Source organism: Arvicanthis niloticus, chromosome X (assembly GCF_011762505.2).
Source record: "Arvicanthis niloticus isolate mArvNil1 chromosome X, mArvNil1.pat.X, whole genome shotgun sequence".
In the NCBI taxonomy this organism is placed as follows: Eukaryota; Metazoa; Chordata; class Mammalia; order Rodentia; family Muridae; genus Arvicanthis; species Arvicanthis niloticus.
The window spans coordinates 47899465-47918637 of record NC_047679.1 but is presented as its reverse complement, the minus strand read 5'-3'; the positions used below and the strand labels follow the sequence as shown (position 1 = coordinate 47918637).

Below are 19173 nucleotides of genomic sequence, written 5' to 3'. Positions count from 1 at the left end.
TAAATGCTATATTTTGAAAATGCTATTTTCTATAGAGTTTAGTAATTGTAATAAAGTAAGCATAGGCAACGTGATCATTGGGCCTACAAAAACTAGACATTACCACAAAAAAATAGACCTGGAGTGTGTCTCCGCTGTTCACTAAAAGCCTAGGTTCATTTTGAAAGAGAGGAGTGGGGTGGAGTTCTTTTATTGACTCCATCCTAAGAGAATGTATAGGTACCTCAACCCATATGATCAGATGCTGCCTGGAGCCTTCTGTACCCAGCATTTCCTCACACAAGACTTGCAGGCACTGTGGGACTTAATAGGTCTGGGGAAAGCTTTGTTACATAACTTAAAGTATTTGAAAATGTCATGACAAGTGCATGTTTTTTTCTCCTACCTGAAAATCACATTGACAACTTTTCTATTACCTGTAAAAAATAAAAAAGGCAAATTTACACATTTTTCTTATTAGTTACCTACAGAGTGTTTATGTTGTTTGTCAGCGAATATCAATTCAGGGCTTTGTTGGTCGGTATTAGGGCTGGAGGCAACCTTAACAGCATATAAAAACCTACAAATATGGCTGGATTTTTTTCACATAAAAATTCCCATGCTGCCCTTGATTTGGTCTCAATGCTTTTAATTCTAGTCATAAGTGACTTCACTCTTTTTACCTATGAGATACTCTAGAGATTATTTTTTATTACCTTGGCTTCCTTAGTTTATCTGTCCTTGGAAAGAAAACATTTTTACAACTAAATGAAGATCTTGGTTGAAATATTAGTATTTTGTGTTTCAACAACCACTTTGTCTCCACAACGTGTTTTCTATGACTTCAAGTAGAGCTTATGTAGACAAGAAATTCCTTCTGCCCATTAATAAATAGGCTTAATGACATCCGTTAATGTCTAGTATCTAGCCTGTACTTACTTGTGATATTATTAATGTATGTTCTCCTTTTGTCCTCATAAACTTTAAGGTACTTATGAATTGGGAAAATTGAATTTTGATTCTCTGATGAATACATCTGTTTCTCTTGGGTTTGTGACCTCTTTCTGGGTGTGTCACCATATAAGCACCTGCTTCTCCATAACCTCTTTGTACTTCTAGCCACTGTAGGTTATTCATTTGATGTTTTTAGACTTGCAGGATATAACATTCTCTTGAATATAGTTTTTTTTAGATTCTTTTATGAGAAGCTGAATTGGTTGTACATGATCAGTAGTTTCAGAAAGTCCAGTCACTATTGGAGACATAGAGAAGAATAATGTATAAAGTCACTGGTGTCTCCAGCATCTTGGAGAACATCAAGAGTACACATGGCTTTGCCTAGAAACAGGAGGTAATAGAGTAGCCACTTGGAAGCTTCTTGCTCAGCAGCAGAGAAAAAGCAGTATCAAGGGCTGTATACTCAAAATTGGCTATATGTCGTGGGTGGGTGTGCGCTGCACAAGTAAAATGTTTCTTAAGACGGTGTCTCACTCATACTGGCATACTCAATGTACTTTTGTAGCCCAAGCTTCCCTGGAATTCAGAGTAATCCTCCATTTTCCTTAAGCCTCCTGAGTTCAAGATTACAGACTTGAGCTACTGTGCCCAACTTGGAAGATATACCTTTAAAAAAAATATCCTCAGATAGCATTCACCTTAATAATTCCTGTTTAGGCTATAGAGATGGTTCAGTGGTTAAGAACACTAGCTGTTCTTGCAGAAAACCCAGATTTGATTCCGAGTGCCCATGTGACACCACAAAACCAACTGTAGTTCCAGGGTATCCAGCATCCTCTTCTGGCCTCCATGTACACTGTACACAAATGCACTGCACGAGTTGGGGGGAGTGCACATGCAGGCAAAACTCATACACAGAAAAAAATTAGCTTGTCCTGATAGCTCACGCCTCTAATCCCAGCACCTGGGAGGCAAAGGCAGGTGGATCTTGTAGGAGTTCAAGTTCAGCCCAGTCTACAAAGTGAGTTCCAGGACAGCCAGGGTTATATAATAAACCCTGTCTCAAAAGAAAAAGAAAACCTCTATCCAAAACATCTTTAATAGATCATTGTTTCCAAATAAAAGAGAATTTAATAGAAGTTGTAGTCTATATGAGGAAAATGGGAAATAATACTTATATGTCATAAAGAACAATAATGAGAAATTTTCTTAATGTATAGTAATATAACAAATGTAAAATCACCTCTCATTTTATTATTTGAAATTACATTCTCTTTTAGTTTGCTGTTCAAGGAATTCTTTAGTATAAAAGTGAACTTTTTAACTTGTAGGAACCAAAGGGCAAATATATTGATGCAATTTGGACCAAGGCCAGAACACCATGTGAAACATGACAGTTGTAGCACAGTTACATCATGGTCAATGCATCTAAGCATCATCTGTCAATAAGTGCCCTGTGACTGGTGTGTGAAGTGTTTGCTGAAGACTATGCTTTCCTTGCAGGTCCTAGCAACGTTTCCTTCACTAAGATTGCCTTACCATTCCCATTAGAAAGCCTATGTTTTAAAGGTTGTAACTGGGTGGTGCTTTTAATTTTTGTTTGAAACTCAGCAATTTGACTTGGGAGAAACATGTACAAATTATTTGAAAGAGGTATAGTCATTTTTACAGTGAAAAGTAGCTCTGTCAAAGCTTTTTTTTTCTTTTCTTGTACTTCACTTTCAAATGAAAGTTTGCAGACCATTAGTCCATAATGTGAATTAACCCCATTTGGTATTTTCCCCTTTCCTTTAAAATGTTAAAGGATTGTTACTCACTTTGGTGAAGTGTTTACTGCATGCTCACAGTAACTACATAACATTTTTAAGAGTCTTATTTCTGTGGGACATTGGCATTATTGTTGTAACTGCTCCAGAATGTACACAGATGACATAATGGGTCCAAGGGAGGTTTTAGAAGAATATTGTGGCAATATGTGAAGTAAAAAATCCATTTCCAGGATGGCAGCATAAAATGGTCATATTTGACAGCCTCATCCTGTGGTGCCTTGGCCTGAGTACGAATAAATGAACAGTTTGGGGAAACCAGAATCAATTCACATCTTTGCCCAGGTCCTTGAATTATCTGCTTTTATAAATGCAGGAAAGAAAAAGGTCTCTTTTCCCTGCAGAACCTGTTTTTATTTATGTAGAAATAATAAAAACAACATTATGTGTAGATTCTATTATGTGTTGAGTGTGAACTCTTATGTCAATGAAAGCAGGATAAGTGGCTGATAATCTCTGTCCTGGACGACCTCTAGTCTGTTGGGGAAAGGCAGATTCATCAGAGGCTAAATATGATATTACCACTAACCTGATCAACTTGCCTTAAGCAAAGAGAGCCAACACTAATTGATCTTTTAGTTCAAGCTTTAGTCTATTTCTAGAAAAAAGTTTCTTATATGGTTTCATTGTCTCTTACTTGATGCTTAGCTATTCTTATTTTATGTCAGTATTTCTTTTATAGGATGGAATTTTAATTCGCTAGGAGTGCAATAGCAAAATACCACAGACTGTGTGACTTAAGCAACAGAAAAGTACTCCCTTGTACTTCTGGATGCTAGAAGTCTGAGTCCCCAAAGTCTGAGGGTTGGAGTCCCCAAAGGCCTCTTCTTGGCTTGCAGATGGTGGTATTTCTTTGCCTTTACTCTATGCCTAACTCTATCCCCACCCCCAACAACGACACCACCCCCCCTAGACACACAAACGGAAGAGACAGGGTTTCTCTGTGTACACCAGGCTGGTCTTGAACTCAGAAATCTGTCCATCTCTGCCTCCTGAGTGTTGGGACTAGAGACATGCACCACCTTTAGAGCATTGCTGAAACTGGATAAAGACTCTGGCTCATGCTTAAAGACTCTGGCCATCATGTTTAAATACATACATCAATTTAGGAACACAACAGAACATGAAGTCCATTTGGTAAGTGCATTTGTTTGTCAGAATGACAACACTAAGATTTTGGCTCCTGTTTGAAGGAGGGAGTTGAAGTTGCAGCATAGATGTTTACTAGATGGTGATTTAATTTCATAAGTGCAGCACCCATTAGAAAGTGCTTTCTCAGTGGGAGTCCTTTTAGGCTGGTTAGACTCTCTTTAGTTCATTAACCACCCCCACCCCCACCCCCACCCCCACCCCCACCCTCATTTAGTTTCTTTTCCACAAAGGGTTGTGGACAGCTTCCTGTTCCACATCCTTCTAAGTTGCATCTGTAAACATTGCCCTTTTCTTGAACCCCCAACCAGATGACACCTTGTATTTACTTTACCTTTTTTACTTGAGACAAAGGTTCACAATGTTAGCCCAGGCTGACCCCAAACTCATTGTAATCCTCCTGCCTTTTCCTCCCACTTGCTACGATTACAGGCCATACCAACAGTATTTGTTGGTTTGGCTGGTACACCGCAGAACTAGACTGCCCCTTTGTATGCTACTTTTTTATTTCTCACTATCCTTTCACGGGTGTAATAGGACCTCAAGACAGCCCTGTGAGGAAACAACACTGGATTGATGAACAAATTAAATTAATGTTTCCATCTTTTGCATTCCCCTGTGACCTTTTTGAGGAGTCTCAAGTGTTTTATTTTGCTTTCTCTTTCACTTAAGTTCATCGAGACAGGACTGCATCTTGTAGCCTAATCACTAAATATTTGATTAAAGAATTCCTGGAGGAAAACAAGGTCACACAAGGAACGTCAGGGATTTGGAGAAAATTGTTCCCAGAAAATAGTACTGTTTGTTACTGGGGAATGACTTTTTAAAAAGCAGAACTCTGTATTGTCTGCCTTGACTCAGATGTGCCATAAATTACACTTATAAAATTTAATTGATATTTTTGCATATTGCTTTTATGAATTCCACACGTTGCAAATAACTAAAGGCAAATGGCACATGTCTGTCATTTGGCTGATACTGAGCTTGAACTCAAAGAATATCAGGTCTCTGAACTGATGAGTGAGCCAAGCTGACTGTTTCTCACACTTATTCAGGGCCCTGTTCTCTCTTCTTGCTATCAGCTGAACAGTTTGCTCATAAAGTGAGAACATCTGTATTACTCTGGGAAAAATGGTCTCCAAAGAAGGCAGCAGTTAGTTCTAAAACATGAAGGGGATTATAAAGGTACTGTCTTTCTTGAAACCAGAAGATCTGGTGTTTTACAGAAGGGATTATTTGCAATTTGGAGATGTCTAAGCATCTCAAGACAGGTTCCCTTTCAGTATTAAGGGTTTCTATTTCTTGGACTGGTAAAGTGAAAATTCAGGAGAGGTTCGTTATTGCTAGACGTACTGAAATAACAGTAGCAAAGAACCCCTGGAGTATTCTCTCAGCCAGTTGACATCCTTAGAATTTACTTTGTTCAGTCCTTCAGGGCAGTCGAAATAAAGCTGTGTCATGGAGTGCCCGTCTGGTCCATTACTTTGCTTGAATTTTTATTGTATTTCATGCATTTATTATTTTATTCACATTCATGCAGAGCACACATGTGGAGATCAGAGGACACCTTGCAAGAGTTGGTTCTCTCTTTGTACCATGTAGGTTTTAGGAATTGAATTCAGGTTGTCAGTCTTGGCAGCAATTGCTTTAACCTACTAAGTCATCTCATCAGCCCCTAAACTTAAAGAACTTCTAAGAAAGGCTTTTTCTCTGCTTTCTGGGTTTTTATGTTGGATTTGGTACAAAGTGTTTTGATCATATTCATCTGCCTCCTTCAACTCCACCCAGTTCCACCTCCCACCTCCTTTCCCTAGCTTTCCAACATTGTGTCCTTTTTTTTTTTTAAAAGCCCATCAAGTCCAGTTTGTGCTGCTCATGTATTTGTGTGGCTTTCCACTGGAGTGTGGTCAACTTCCTTGGCTAGGGTTTAGAATTGATGCCCACCTTTCTCCATGCTGGAATTTGGTTTGGTTTGAACTTGTACAGGTCCTGTGTATGCTGTCAGAATCACTGTGAGTTTATATGGACAGCTGCTCTATTTGGGAGAGACTGTTTACTTATAGTCATTTATAGATCACCTCTGGCTTTTTTTTTCCAGAAATTTTATTTTTTCATAACTAATACCAGGTAAAGTATGCCTGTAAAGTACATGGAAAAGTAAATATATGACTCAAGCATCAGTTTTTTTCTTAAAATTATATCTTATAATTATGAAAATGGTTTTCTATATAAAATAGATTTTTAAGCAGATAATGTTAAACCCAGTTTTTCTTTCTTTCTTTTTTTTTTTTTACATACAACTAATGCTTTGAGTTGTGTTCTTTAAAGTGTTTTAATTGTGTACTTTAAGGGAATTGTTATAATAGAAGTTCATAAGTTAGCAGGTCACAATATGTTTAAGAGGTGATTGTAGAAATATGGAAAGGATTTTGAAGCCAGGTGTCCTAGTTTGTTTTTCTTTTGCTGTGACTAAACACCATGACAAAAAGCAACTTGGGGAGGAACAGGTTTAATGTCAGCTTTCTCTTATGGGGTCACACAGTTCATTATTGAGGAAAGTCAGGGCAGGAACTCAAGGCAGGAACCTTGAACTGCTTTTGGCTTGTTGACTGACTCATGCTTAGCCAGGCTTTTATACATTCCAGGCCCTCCTGCTTTGGGATGCTGTTGCTCAAATCAATTATTAATCAAGACAAACTATTTCAGATATAGCCACAGGCCAGTCTGATAGAATCAGTTCTTCAGTTGAGGTTTCCCCTTCCCAAGTGACTCTAGGTTATGTCAAATTGAAAATAGAAACTAACCAGCCCACCAGGCTGCCTAAGGAAGTTAACTACAACCATGAAAACACATGGAATAAATAATCTCATACCATCAAAATCAAAAGAAATACCCCTGCATACCACCACCACCAAAATAGAAAAGTGAATTGTTGCTGCTGTTGTTAGATATTACACAAGTTTACTCTCAAGTGCCAAGAGGAAACAATTTGTAATGTTAACATGAAAAACAAGTTTTAATGATTTGCAAGACGGGAAAATTAATAAAGAACACTAAAATGTTTTTATAATCATTATCTGGGTTGATTATAGATTGTTTTTATTTTCTACTTTCTACTTTTAAATTACTGACAGTTTCATATCTTATGTATTTTAATCATATTTCCCTTCCCATTCCTTCCTCTTGTCCCCCTCCTGCTAACCCTCTCCCTCCCAACTGAAATCCCCTTCTACTTCTGGGTACCTTCATGCATGCATCACACTGAATTTAATTAGGGTTGCTGCATCAGCATGGGCAGATTGCCAGTGACTGTACTGCTGAAGAAAATCTGTATTTCCCCATTGCACCACCTACCCTCACAACCATTAATTGAGTCCCTCCTCCATCCGTAACAGAAGTTGACAGGACCAATGTTGTGAAGGTAACTACAGCTCTCCATGTCATGACATGGACTTTTTTACTTTTATGCAATTTCCAAGTTATAGACAGCTTTTACAATAAGAAAAATTCAAAACACTACAATTTCACAAAGAATTTTACTCATCTTACAATGGTTACTCTAACAATTCACAATTTGTGGAGTAAAAATGACATATAAATGAATGCAAACCAACTAGTGTTTCCTTGCATTTTTCCAAGTGTGATCAGTATACTGGCAGCATTGGCATCACCTGGGATGTTGTTTGAAATGCAAACTTTCAGGCCTCCCAGACCTGCTGCATCAGCACCTGCATTTTAACAAGATCCACAGGTAATTCTTAGACATGCTAAGATTTGTAAAGCACTGATCTAAGACATATTTCTTCTAATAACTAAAGCCTACTTTCATTTTACTCATTCATTGCTTAAGATCATCCTTGTACTTAAACTCTGAATTATCATATGATAAATACGCCAACTCTAGGAGCTCTGCTCAAGTTTTAAAATGGATTTCCTATCACAGCCTGTACTTTTGAAATATATTCTGTAATTAAGCTGAAAATATAGTAGCTTGATGAGGGACGGGGGCATGACAAAAGCAAGAAAGCATGAGCTCTATCCATTTTGTTTCTTCATAGCTAGAAAGGGCTGGAGAAGTGAATTGGGATTTTCAAAATACCTTTCAACCTCTCAGGATTATAAGAGAGCTGGAATATAGGTCTACGCCCATTTTGTATAAGGGCCACTCGATGTGTGCCCAGACTGAAGTTTCACCATCGATCTTCAGACCTTGTAAATGTTGACGTAGCACACTTGTAAAGATTTTTAAGTAGATTTTTTTTTTTTTAGAAAAAAATGAAACAAGTTTTTTTTAATGTACTACTAAAAATGTTAGCTTGAAATTTACTTTGCTTGTAGCAGCTGATTTTTATGGTCTGTTTTTTGCTCACTACAGCAATGACAAAGCATGTAGCCCTGTCACACTGCTTTGTTGCTCTGGGTACTGCCTGTTTTGTTTTGTTTTAACAAACATTGTAGCAGCCAAAGAGAAAGTACATTTTCCAGGAAATTGTCACCTTAATTGCTTTGCCCTTAAGTAGGAGTGTCTTGATTCTGTGTATTTTCTGTCATTCTTTTTAGTATAACTAAGGTAGTATATGAAAGTTGCCATACATTTGGGCAGCAAACTTCAGATTCTAATTGTGTGTCTTTTCTTTAAGCCCATTTCTATAAATATGCACTCAGCCTTTGCATTTTTATGTACTCAGGGACCCAGAGGCATGCTATGATGACAGACATGTGACTCGTTTTATAAAATCATTTTCCTATTACTGTCTTTTCAATGAACAGGTTCCCTTCCCCTTTTATAGTGACAGGCACGGCAGTACAAACAACACACCAGTGTTGCAGTGACTAGGTGATAAAGCACTGGTTGGTGGCCTTCATTTGCAAAACATATTGTGATGGTTTTTCTTTTTAGTGGTAAGAGTGAGAAGGACCTGTTAAGATTTTCCTTCATGTACTTTTAAGACATACACTTCTATCACCAATGAGAGAAAAAAATTAATTTTCAAGCAGTTAGATCATAATGTAAGCTAATCACTTTATTTTGAAGAAAAGTATTTTTAAACAGTTGAGTTGGTGAATTTACTTCTAAAATGTATTGTGCTTACACAGTAGATGGTTTTATTTCCATGATGTTTTTTACTACATAATTATACATCTTAATTACGTAATTACTATCATAATTATTATGTAATTGCATGTACTTCCACTAATTACAAAATCAGGAAGTGTAATTATCTAGTAAAAACTTTATGAAATTTCATGCACTAAAAATTACTTAAAAGGCTATTCCAGTGGTCTAATGGAAGACTTTTCATACTTGGTCTTAGTCATGGTGTTAGGACTTGAACTCGTAGGCCAGAACAGGGACAGCCAATGACAATCAAGTGAGTGTTGCAGTATGGGTCCCTTTTGAGTTGACAGTAGGGTGAATTTTCACTTCTTTTGATTTTATAGTTGTGGTATAAATACCTATGTTTAAGGTAGAGTCACAAAAGCTCAGTGTAAAGGAAAATTCTTAATTGACTAGTAGAATTAATAATCAAGGCATTAAGTTACAGAACTCCCAGGCCATCAGTAACAACAGCACTTATTTCACTACTTCTGCCTTTAAAAGAAGTAATAGTAACAGGCAGTATTCTGCTCTTTCATTTAGAGAGAATTTTATCCAGTTTATGTTTATACTTTCTGAGGTTTAAGAAAACATATCAGAAAAGCATATCTTTTTTTCTACTAGCTGATGTCAAGCAGCTTTTCAGACATAAACATAAATGCACAAACATGTAACATCAGACCCTAAATAAAGACAGAAGGTTTAATTCAATAAAGCTATGATGCCTTTACCATTCAAAACGACATACAAATTGCACAGTGAAACAATAGTCATGACAGCAAATTAGATATGACATCTAAATTACACTACAGAGAGAAATCCCAGAACCATTTTGGTCTATAGGAGTCTATTTTAGCCCAGGTTTAAAACCCATCCTAGAGACTGCTTTATTGTCTAAGTTGGACAGTGTTGTAGAAGAGTAATTGGAGGTTGGTTGAATTAATTGCACTTTAATTAGGAGGAAAAGGTTTATAATACTTATGGTAGAGAAGAGAGTAGATCTGTTAAGTATCATGGTAGTGTATACTGTAAGGTTCAGAAATGCATATTAATTACTTTTTGGCTTTTGGGTGAAAATAGGTATAGGAATAAATATTAAGCGATTAATATTTTGTAGCATATATTATCTGTTGTTATCTAAATAAAGCATTTGGGAATTAGATATTGTTACACGAATTTTCTTTCCCCATTTTTTTTTTTTTTTTTTTTTTTTACTAGTAGTGAGACAACTACTGAAAATCTATCACAGTTAATTCTTTTAGCAATACAACCTTAACTAGTAAGGCTCATTTCTGTAGTCAGATGCCATTCTATTTTTCTCTTGGAGCTTTCCAAAGAAGACTTTGTAGTTTTATCCATTACTGACTTTGCTAGTTTGAGGGTTTTGGCTTTTGTTTTTTTAGAGACAGGGTTTTCAGTGTAACAGGCCTAGCTGACTTTGTGACTTTTTATACCAGTTAAAAGTTTTCATAGATATGACTTTTTAAATGAACAACATGCTTTGAGCATATTAGAGGATTTATGGTCTTTCAGAAAGGTTTTTGTATTCTCAGCAATATTTTGGATTTATACAGTTTTAATCTGATTCACATAATTTCTCTATGCATTAGATAAGAGTTCTTTTGAAATGGCCTGTTCTTACCCTCACTTAGCCTAAAATGTAATGCCTTACTCATTTCTAATTTATTCACACTGTCCTCAGGCCCTTTCTCCTCATCGTGGTTTTGTAAATGTGTATGTTCCCTCTAGAAGGCATCATTGCCTCACATGGCCTCTTAACATTTTTAGTAGCTTTTATTTAAACTTTTCCTTTCTCTCTCTCTCTCTCTCTCTCTCTCTCTCTCTCTCTCTCTCTTTCTCTCTTTCTCTCTTTCTCTCTCTCTCTCTACCAAGTTCTTATGTGGACCAGAACAGCCTTTAATGGTTTAAAAGTTTAAGTGTTTTCTTAATTCTTATTGTAGCATACTTTATTTCAAAACATTTATACTGACTTTGTTCAGTTTTGTGTTTCTTTCTTGCTTTTCCTACAAATTGACATGTCTTCGTTGTCTTATGTAATTTCTTAAATCTTTCATAATTATGTAATGGAATCAGCCAAAACTTATGAAGACTAATAATGAATGGCCTTTTAATCTCTATTTTCCCTGTAGCCCCAAGTTCAGATTTATTGTAAACTTTAGTATTAGTTGGGCCCTTTTAATATTTCATTCTGCACTATCTTATCTGTATGCTATCCTTCATATACTGAGAAAAGCCATCATCAGTTTGACTCATCTTAAAGTATTTCTTTCTGTGGTTATTGTTAATGTAGTCTGATTCACCTACATTCTCTTACCTTAACATCCAACAGTAATTGTAACAAGACAGGATCCGTTGAATTAATTTTTTTCACTTTGCATCCAAATTGCAACTCCGCCCTCCTCTCCTCCCAGTCCTACTCTCCTCTTCGATACCTCTTTTGCTTCTCCTTGGAGAAGGGATCCAAAGGCAGGCAACAGAATCAGAGACAGCCCCTGCATGCTCTTTGGTTAGTGGTTCAATCTCTGAGCCTCCATGGGCCCAGGTTAGTTGACTCTATAGGTCTTCTTGTAGTCTCCTTGACTCCTCTGGCTCCCTCAATTCTTCTCCCCCACACTCTTCAATAACTCTCCCTAAGCCCCCGCTAATGTTTAGCTGTGGGTGTCTGCATCTGTTTCTATCATCTGCTAGATGAAGCCTCTCAGGAGACACTTATGCTAGGTTCCTGTCTGTAAGCATAGCTGAGAATATCATCAATAGTGTCAGGGGTTGGCTCTCTCACATGGGATGGGTCTCAAGTTGGGGCAGTCATTCTTTGGCCATTCCCTCAACCTCTGCTCCATCTTTATCCCTGCACATCATACAAGCAGGACAAATTTTTTGGGTGGAAGTGTTGGTGCCCCTCCCTCCTCTGAAAGTCTGGCCTGGCTACAGGAAGTGGCCACTTCAGTCTCCATATTCTCAGCTGCTAGGTGTCTTAGGTAGAGTCACTCTCATAGACTCCTAGGTCTCCAGCTAATCCCAGAGATGCCCCTCTACTAATTTTCATTCTCTTTCCCAGCCATCTTCCACCAACCCCTTTCTCCCCATACCTGATCACCACCTCAGTTTCCCTCCCCATTCCCCTTCCATCCAGTTCCCTCCATCCATTCCCTCTGATGTCTATTTTACATCCCTTCTAACATCCTCCTTTGGGCCCTCCCTTTTACTTAGCTTCTTTGGGTCTGTAGATTATAGCATTATCTTCTACTTATAAGTGAGTACATACCATGCATGTCTTTCTGGGTCTGGGTTGCCTCACTCAGGATGATATTTTCTAGTTCCATCCATTTGCCTGCAGAATTCATGATGTCTTTGTTTTTAATAGCTGAGTAGTATTCCATTGGGTAGATGAATCACATTTGTATTTTTATCAATTCTTCAGTTGAAGGACATCTAGGTTGTTTCCAATTTCTGCCTATTATGACAAAGGCTGCAATAAATGTAGTTGTGGTATGGTGGAACATCTTTTGGGTATATGCCCAGGAGCAGCATAGCTGGGTCTTCAGGTAGAACTATTCACAATTTTCTGAGAAACTGCAAAATTGATTTCCAAAGTGGTTGTAAAAGTTTGCATCCCCATCAACAATGGAGGAGTGTTCTCCTTGTTCTGTAATTTCATCAGCATGTGCTGTCCCTTGAGGTTTTGATCTTAGCCATTCTGACTGGTGTAAAATGGAATCTCAAAGCCATTTTGATTTGCATTTCCCTGATGACTAAGGATGTTGAACATATCTATAAGTATTTCTCAGCCTTTTTAGAGTCCTGCATTAAGAATTTTTTGTTTAGCTCTGTACCTTATTTTTTAATTGGGTTATTTGGTTTGTTGGTGTCCAATTTCTTGAGTTCTTTATATATTTTGGATTTGTGAGGATCCTTTTCCATTCTGTAGGCTGTCGTTTTGTCCTATTGATGGTGTCCTTTGCCTTATAGAAACTTTTTAGTGTCATGAGGTCCCATTTATTAATTGTTGATCTTAGAGCCTGATCAACTGGTGTTCTATTCAGAAAATTGTCTTCTGTGCCAATATATTTAAGGCAGGTGCCCACTTTCTCTGCTTTTAGATTTAGTGTTTCTGGTTTTATGTTGAAGTCTTTACTTGGACTTGAAGACTTGAATTAATGTTGATTGAATTATTCCAGGTCTAGCCCGGGGAACCTTAATTCCTTCCTTTGAAGCTTAGGGTTAACCCAACTGTATTCAAAGACATATAGTGTTACTGGCCAATTTTAGACCATATTGATGATATACTTTTGTTTTAAGAAATGATAGTAAAACAAAACTCACAAGTAAGATCACAATGCCAGGTCTTTGTAGACGTCTGTTTTTCTATTCTGTATGCCCTGAACTTTGTCCTGATCAGCAAAAATGTCTAATATCTGCCCTATGTGGTGCATAAAGAGCACAGGTATAAACAAGACCTGGTTCCCCTTTCTAGAAGTAAATCTGCTTCTGACCACTTGCTTATTCATGCATTTACCCTCTCCACGCTGGCTTGTTATAGGAATATTTGCTTTACTTTGTGATGCTAGGGATGGAACCTAGGCCTTGGTACATGCTAGTCCAGTTCTCTACCATTGAGCTACTTCTCCAGCCCTTTGGACTTTACTATTTATGGAGAACATTTACATCTGTTGGTATATGGATAGTTGGCATTTTTCAGATGAGAAAACCACCTTGAAGAGATGAGATGGCCTCTCAAGTTAGCAAAGCTTGAGAGTCTAAAACTCACTGACTCTTCATTCTTTGCCATAGCTTTCCTGCTCTTAATTTTTCTTCTAGAAAAAATGTCACCCTGACATCAATGATTCTAATAGAAGAAAGTAATCCTAAAGTGACTTAGTTTCTAAACATATGCCTCAGAGGAGGTTTCCAGGTAGACATGGAATCTGAATTGGGCCTCTCAGAGTAGGTGAGGTTTTAATAAGCACAGATGTAGTAGTTTACTTTGAGACTAAATTTTATCTGTTTTTCATCACTTATCTAGCTTGTAAAAATCAAAGAACCTCCCTTGACAAATGCTTGGTGATTTTAATGCATCTCTGAATTGGAAGTTTAGCCAAAAGGTGCTTATTAAAGAAGTCAATCTATATGCAGCTTTAAGCCCAATATTGTACACTGGAAGGGCAATCTCTCCTCAATCCCCACTGTAACCATTGGTGGTACTTTCAAAGAAACTGATCCATCGTTCAGGATATATCTGTCAAAAATATATCAAAATGTTTTTCCATCTTAAATAATTTAACTCAGAATATAATAATGTAAGTATTTTGACATGAAAATGTTACATACTGTGATATATCCACTTATCTTAAAACAGATGTCTTTAACTTTAAAAGAAAGAACTATGGTAAAACAAAACATCAAAGGGGAATTAAGAAGGATAGATGGCCACTTATGATACATGCCTGTAACCTGCACGCTATGCAAAGATGGCGAGATCTGGGCCAGCCTCAACTACATAGGGATACACCATCTCAAAAAAAAAAATCAATAAAAGTGATGAATGACAGTTCTAGTTTGATTTAGAGGCAAAGTAAAGCCCTATTGGCATTATGACCATAGACTATAAAAATGTTTTCTTTAAAGCCTGGTTGATAAAATAGCATGATGAAAGCCTTAGTCTAAGAGAAACCTGTTTCTGAAATCAGTACTTGCTGCTGAGATTATTCCTATATTTTATTGGTCTTTATATATTGTCTTGCCAAATGAAGTCAGTGCTGAAAAAGTCAGTGAAATTCAAAATAAAAGGGAGGGTCAGAGTCTGTGTCTATATTCATGAAGTTATTCACAGGAGCATAGTCTGGCCTCAGTTAGTGAAAGCTTTATCACTTTCAACAAATGTGCCACGGTACATTTATTAGTATGCTACAAAGAAATTTTTGAAATAATTAAGACTAAACTACACTTGTCAAAATAAATGAATGAAATACAATTTTGAATCATCTTTCTTCACTTATTGCTCATTTGCATAATTCACTAACTTACACAGGAGTCTTTCAGTCATTGGTGTGAATTAGCAAGGTTCTGCTGTTTCTTGTTGTACGGGCAGGAATTATGCTGTTATAATTAGCTATTCCAGACATGGACTTACGGGAAATACCAAAGGGCACAGCACAATCTGATGAAAAGGCAAGGCAGGGAATCTAAAGACAAGAGACAATCAAAGACATCCAACAAATTCAAGCTGGTAGACTACAGAGAATTCTGAATGAAGGCTCTTAATTTATTTTGAAAATAAGAAATCAGTAGTATGAGAAATCTCAACAAGATTAGCTGACTAAGCCTACTTAAAAAATATCTCTGCAGTGCATAGTGCACCAGGTTAACCACTTCTGTTTGTTAGTCACCTCAACAAATAGCCTACAGATCTTGTCATGTATATATAGTGACTTTCCATTGAGGTTTTCACTCTTCAGTAGAGTATAGTGAGATCTGTAGATGCAAATTGCTTTCCATATGTGTGAGGGTCCCTCCTTGCATAGCCCACTTGCTTGTCTCTTTTATAGAGGTTTTGTTATTTTTGTGTTGCTCCCAAAGGAATGATGGAAATTGAATCCCTAAGCCCCACCACCACCACCACCACCACTTAGCATCTAAATCTCTTCTCTGCAGCTCTCTGAAACTTACGTGGTTTGGTCTTTAAGAACAAAACAAACCATTGGCAGCAGCCTTTAGCTCTGAGTTGGGATTTTTACCCACCCCTCCTTAACCTGAAATAGCATCTCTTTAGATTTGCTTTAGATTTTCTATTCTACGCCTATTCTTGGCTGTATTTTGTCTAGTTTAATATCACTAGCACCTCATAAAATATTAGATACATGAGAAAATATTCTACTCAAATGTATCTACTGGTGACAGTATGAAAGAGGCACGGTCCCTGCTATCAAGGAGCTTGAAATCTATCTTGATGATTTGTTTTCAGATTTATCAAAATGACATTTGAAAACATAAATATAGTATTATAAAGTAAATTTAAGTCTCCATTGCCTTACTTAATGGGTGAAATTGAAGCCTAAATACTCCACAGACATTTGAATTCTCTCTAAATGTGTTCCTTTGGCACACTTTGCACTCGTATAAACAGTGGTAATGAGCTGGCTTTGTAGGAAGAGTAAGGAATAGTGGTAGTTGTATAGAGAACGTCAGCCAAACCAAAGTCTAAATTATGTACTGGAGTCAGCAGAATACTTCTAAACTGGCTTAATTAAGTTTTACTCTTTTAGGATTGACTGGAACCCAAACAATTGCATATTTAGAATGTTCCACAGGTGATTTCTTTCTTTTTTTTTTCTCAGATTCCAAAGTTCTGTATTTTTTCAACATAAAGATCACACATTGCTTAGAGACAATCTACACAAGAGTTACAAAAAAATAGTTGCCCAGGCATAAGCATACACAGGTCTGTTAATTAGATACATATGGTTACAAGTGTGCTTGCAAAAAGTTCATTGGAAATATACACAAGGCTCTGGAAATGTACACCGTGTAGTGTTACAGTCTATATTCAAACAAGGATTGACAGTATGTTACATTCACTTACAAGTAGACAAAATGCAAAATACAGCTCATCTGTACAAAATGGAGGGAGAGTCACTTTACAAGGGAAGGTGCTGAGCCGGGAAGGGGCAGGGGAAACTTCTGCATGTCCACAGGTGATTTCAATGCACACTCATTCTTGAGAATTTCTCAGTGAAACTCTTCAGACTTTAATATTGCTTCTTGTCAAATATGGATTAAGTCTAACTTGGATATAGAAAAAAAGACTAGGTGGCATCTCAAAACAATTTAAATAGAAAATAAAAAGGAAAAATAAAGTGAAACAAATGATTTCCTAGATAAAGGGAGCATTTCGGTGCTGTATAAGCTAATATTGCATCAGAGATAAAGTGAAGAAAAAAATGGGCTGTGAAAAGTAAGCAAGAAGAAAAAACTGCAAATTAACAAACTGAAAATGAAATAAATGCATTTCTACAAAATTGACTATAAAACACATGGTATTTTTCCCTCACTGACTTACATCATGAAAGGGGACATGGCTGCCAGGGAGCATGGGAAATCCTTGAGAAGACTTGGGAAGAGAAGGTCTTACTAGACTGACCTTCTCTTAGTTTCCCTTTCCCATGTGACCCTTAGGAAAGCATTATACAGATGACACTGTAGGTTTGTAAACAGCAGCATTAGTAGGCTTGGGCTGGGGAGAAAATAGTAAGCTGATAACTGGAAAGTAACCTGCAAGACATACTCAAATAGAATAATCATTTCACAATATAATGGCAGGAGACTAAACAAGCTAGAAAATCTATTCCTGGTTTGCTGCTGACTCAGTTTGTGGCATGAGCCAACCATTATTACTCTTTGCTTTAGTTGTCTTATTTGTTCAAAAGAAGAAAAATAAAATGTGTTTAAAAGGCACTCTGAAATTATTTGGAAGGAGGTCCATAAGTGCAAAGCACAGTTGTTGATGACGCTGTTGTTATTATTATTAGTGTTCTGGTATGATTTTGTTTTTGTTATGTGGGCCACAGATGTTTCGATTCTTCTCATTGATGAATTATAAAACACTTCTTATTCTCTTTCAAAGCATTGATAATAGTTTAGTTCATCTTTTTTTTTTTTAACTCCAGTTGGAACATATGTCCAAAATAGATCTCATTAATAAAATACAATTACCAAATTAAATTTGTCTATATTACTTTCTATTGGTTTTTTTTTTCCTCCTTTAAAAATGTAGTTTCCAACAACTACTAAGTCAGACCTTTAATTACTGCCAATCTTCTCTTGAAAGTAACGGTGCTTGTCTTGAGTGGTTGGAACCGTAAGTGGCATTCAGTACACAGTGGGGTTGTAATGCGATTATGAACTGTACCAAGTTAGTGATAAATGAGCACAATAAGCCATCTATTTGTATGAGAAATAGTATTTGAATTATCAGCTGCATAAAAAGGCCACAAATACTAGTTCCTTGGGGTGGGCATATGATAAAAATAAAATAATTAAATACATTTGGAACAAAAAAGTTGTGTATGTTCCCATATACAGTGTAGAAACCTTTTTAAATTTAATGGGCTTTGAGTATGCAGCATTTGAATTATGGAGAAAATTAAAAAGATTTGCTTTGCTTTATTTTGCTGTGTTTCTGACAGCTTTTCCAATTTACAAAAAAAAAAAAATCCCACATTTCTTAACTCATCCATCAGTAGAGACTTGGCTTTTATATAAAATATTGTATTCTCTTCCAGTTTTCCATTATTTTCCAATGAAATAATAAGGGGGGGGAAGTGATTTTAAATTTTGTTTTATTTTGAGACAGGGTCTCTCTATGTTGCCCTAGTTTGCCTAGGATTGACTTATAGAATTTGTGGCAGTTCTTCTGCCTCCCATTGCTAGGATTACAAAAGTATGCATGCCTTAAAGATTTTTTTTGTAAATTACAGTAAAACTTGAGCATAAAATCATACAATATGTTTTTCTTGATTTTTTCCTTTGCAAATGTTAATGTTTTAATAATATTGTGAGCTTCATTTCTATTTCCTTATTATTTCAATGAGAAATAGATTGCATGCAGTTTATTTTGAAGAGTATTTGAGGTCATGGGACATTAAAGAAGGGGGTATAATTACCATCAGGTCTTTGAAAACACAGGTCATAAATTTAGTGGCAGCTTCCGCCACCTATAACATTCTAAGTGTGTTTAGTTAAGTGGAAAATTTCTCTAGAACCAAGTTTTGTGCCAGTGAGACAGCTCAGCAGGTAGAATCCCTTGTGTGCAGACCTGACAACTTGAATTTGATCCCTAGATCGCACAGAGTGACAGGAGGGAACTGATTGAGAGAAATAGTCCTCTAACCTCCACATGTGCACCGTGGCATTCAGATGTGCCTCCCCATACACACACACTTGAATGAAGGGGTGAACAAAGAAGCAACACTTTTTAAAGCCAAGCTTCTTCCTTTCTTTCAAAAAAATCAGTGTCTGACCCAACTAAGCCAATACTCCTGATTGAAGCACAGTTGGCAGGAGCTGAGTAGCAACTAAACAGTTATATAGACTGCAGGTTTTTCTGTTTGTGATAGCTCCACTAAAGCTCCCTTCACTCATTTTTGT

At 36.8% G+C, this 19173-nt stretch overlaps 1 protein-coding gene across 2 annotated transcripts in view; it reads left to right on the top strand.

Moving 5' to 3' along the window:
- The window catches only part of Pola1 (DNA polymerase alpha 1, catalytic subunit), a 299315-nt gene that overhangs the window by 232188 nt on the left and 47954 nt on the right, over positions 1–19173 (top strand). The gene's annotated exons all lie outside the window — the stretch shown is intronic.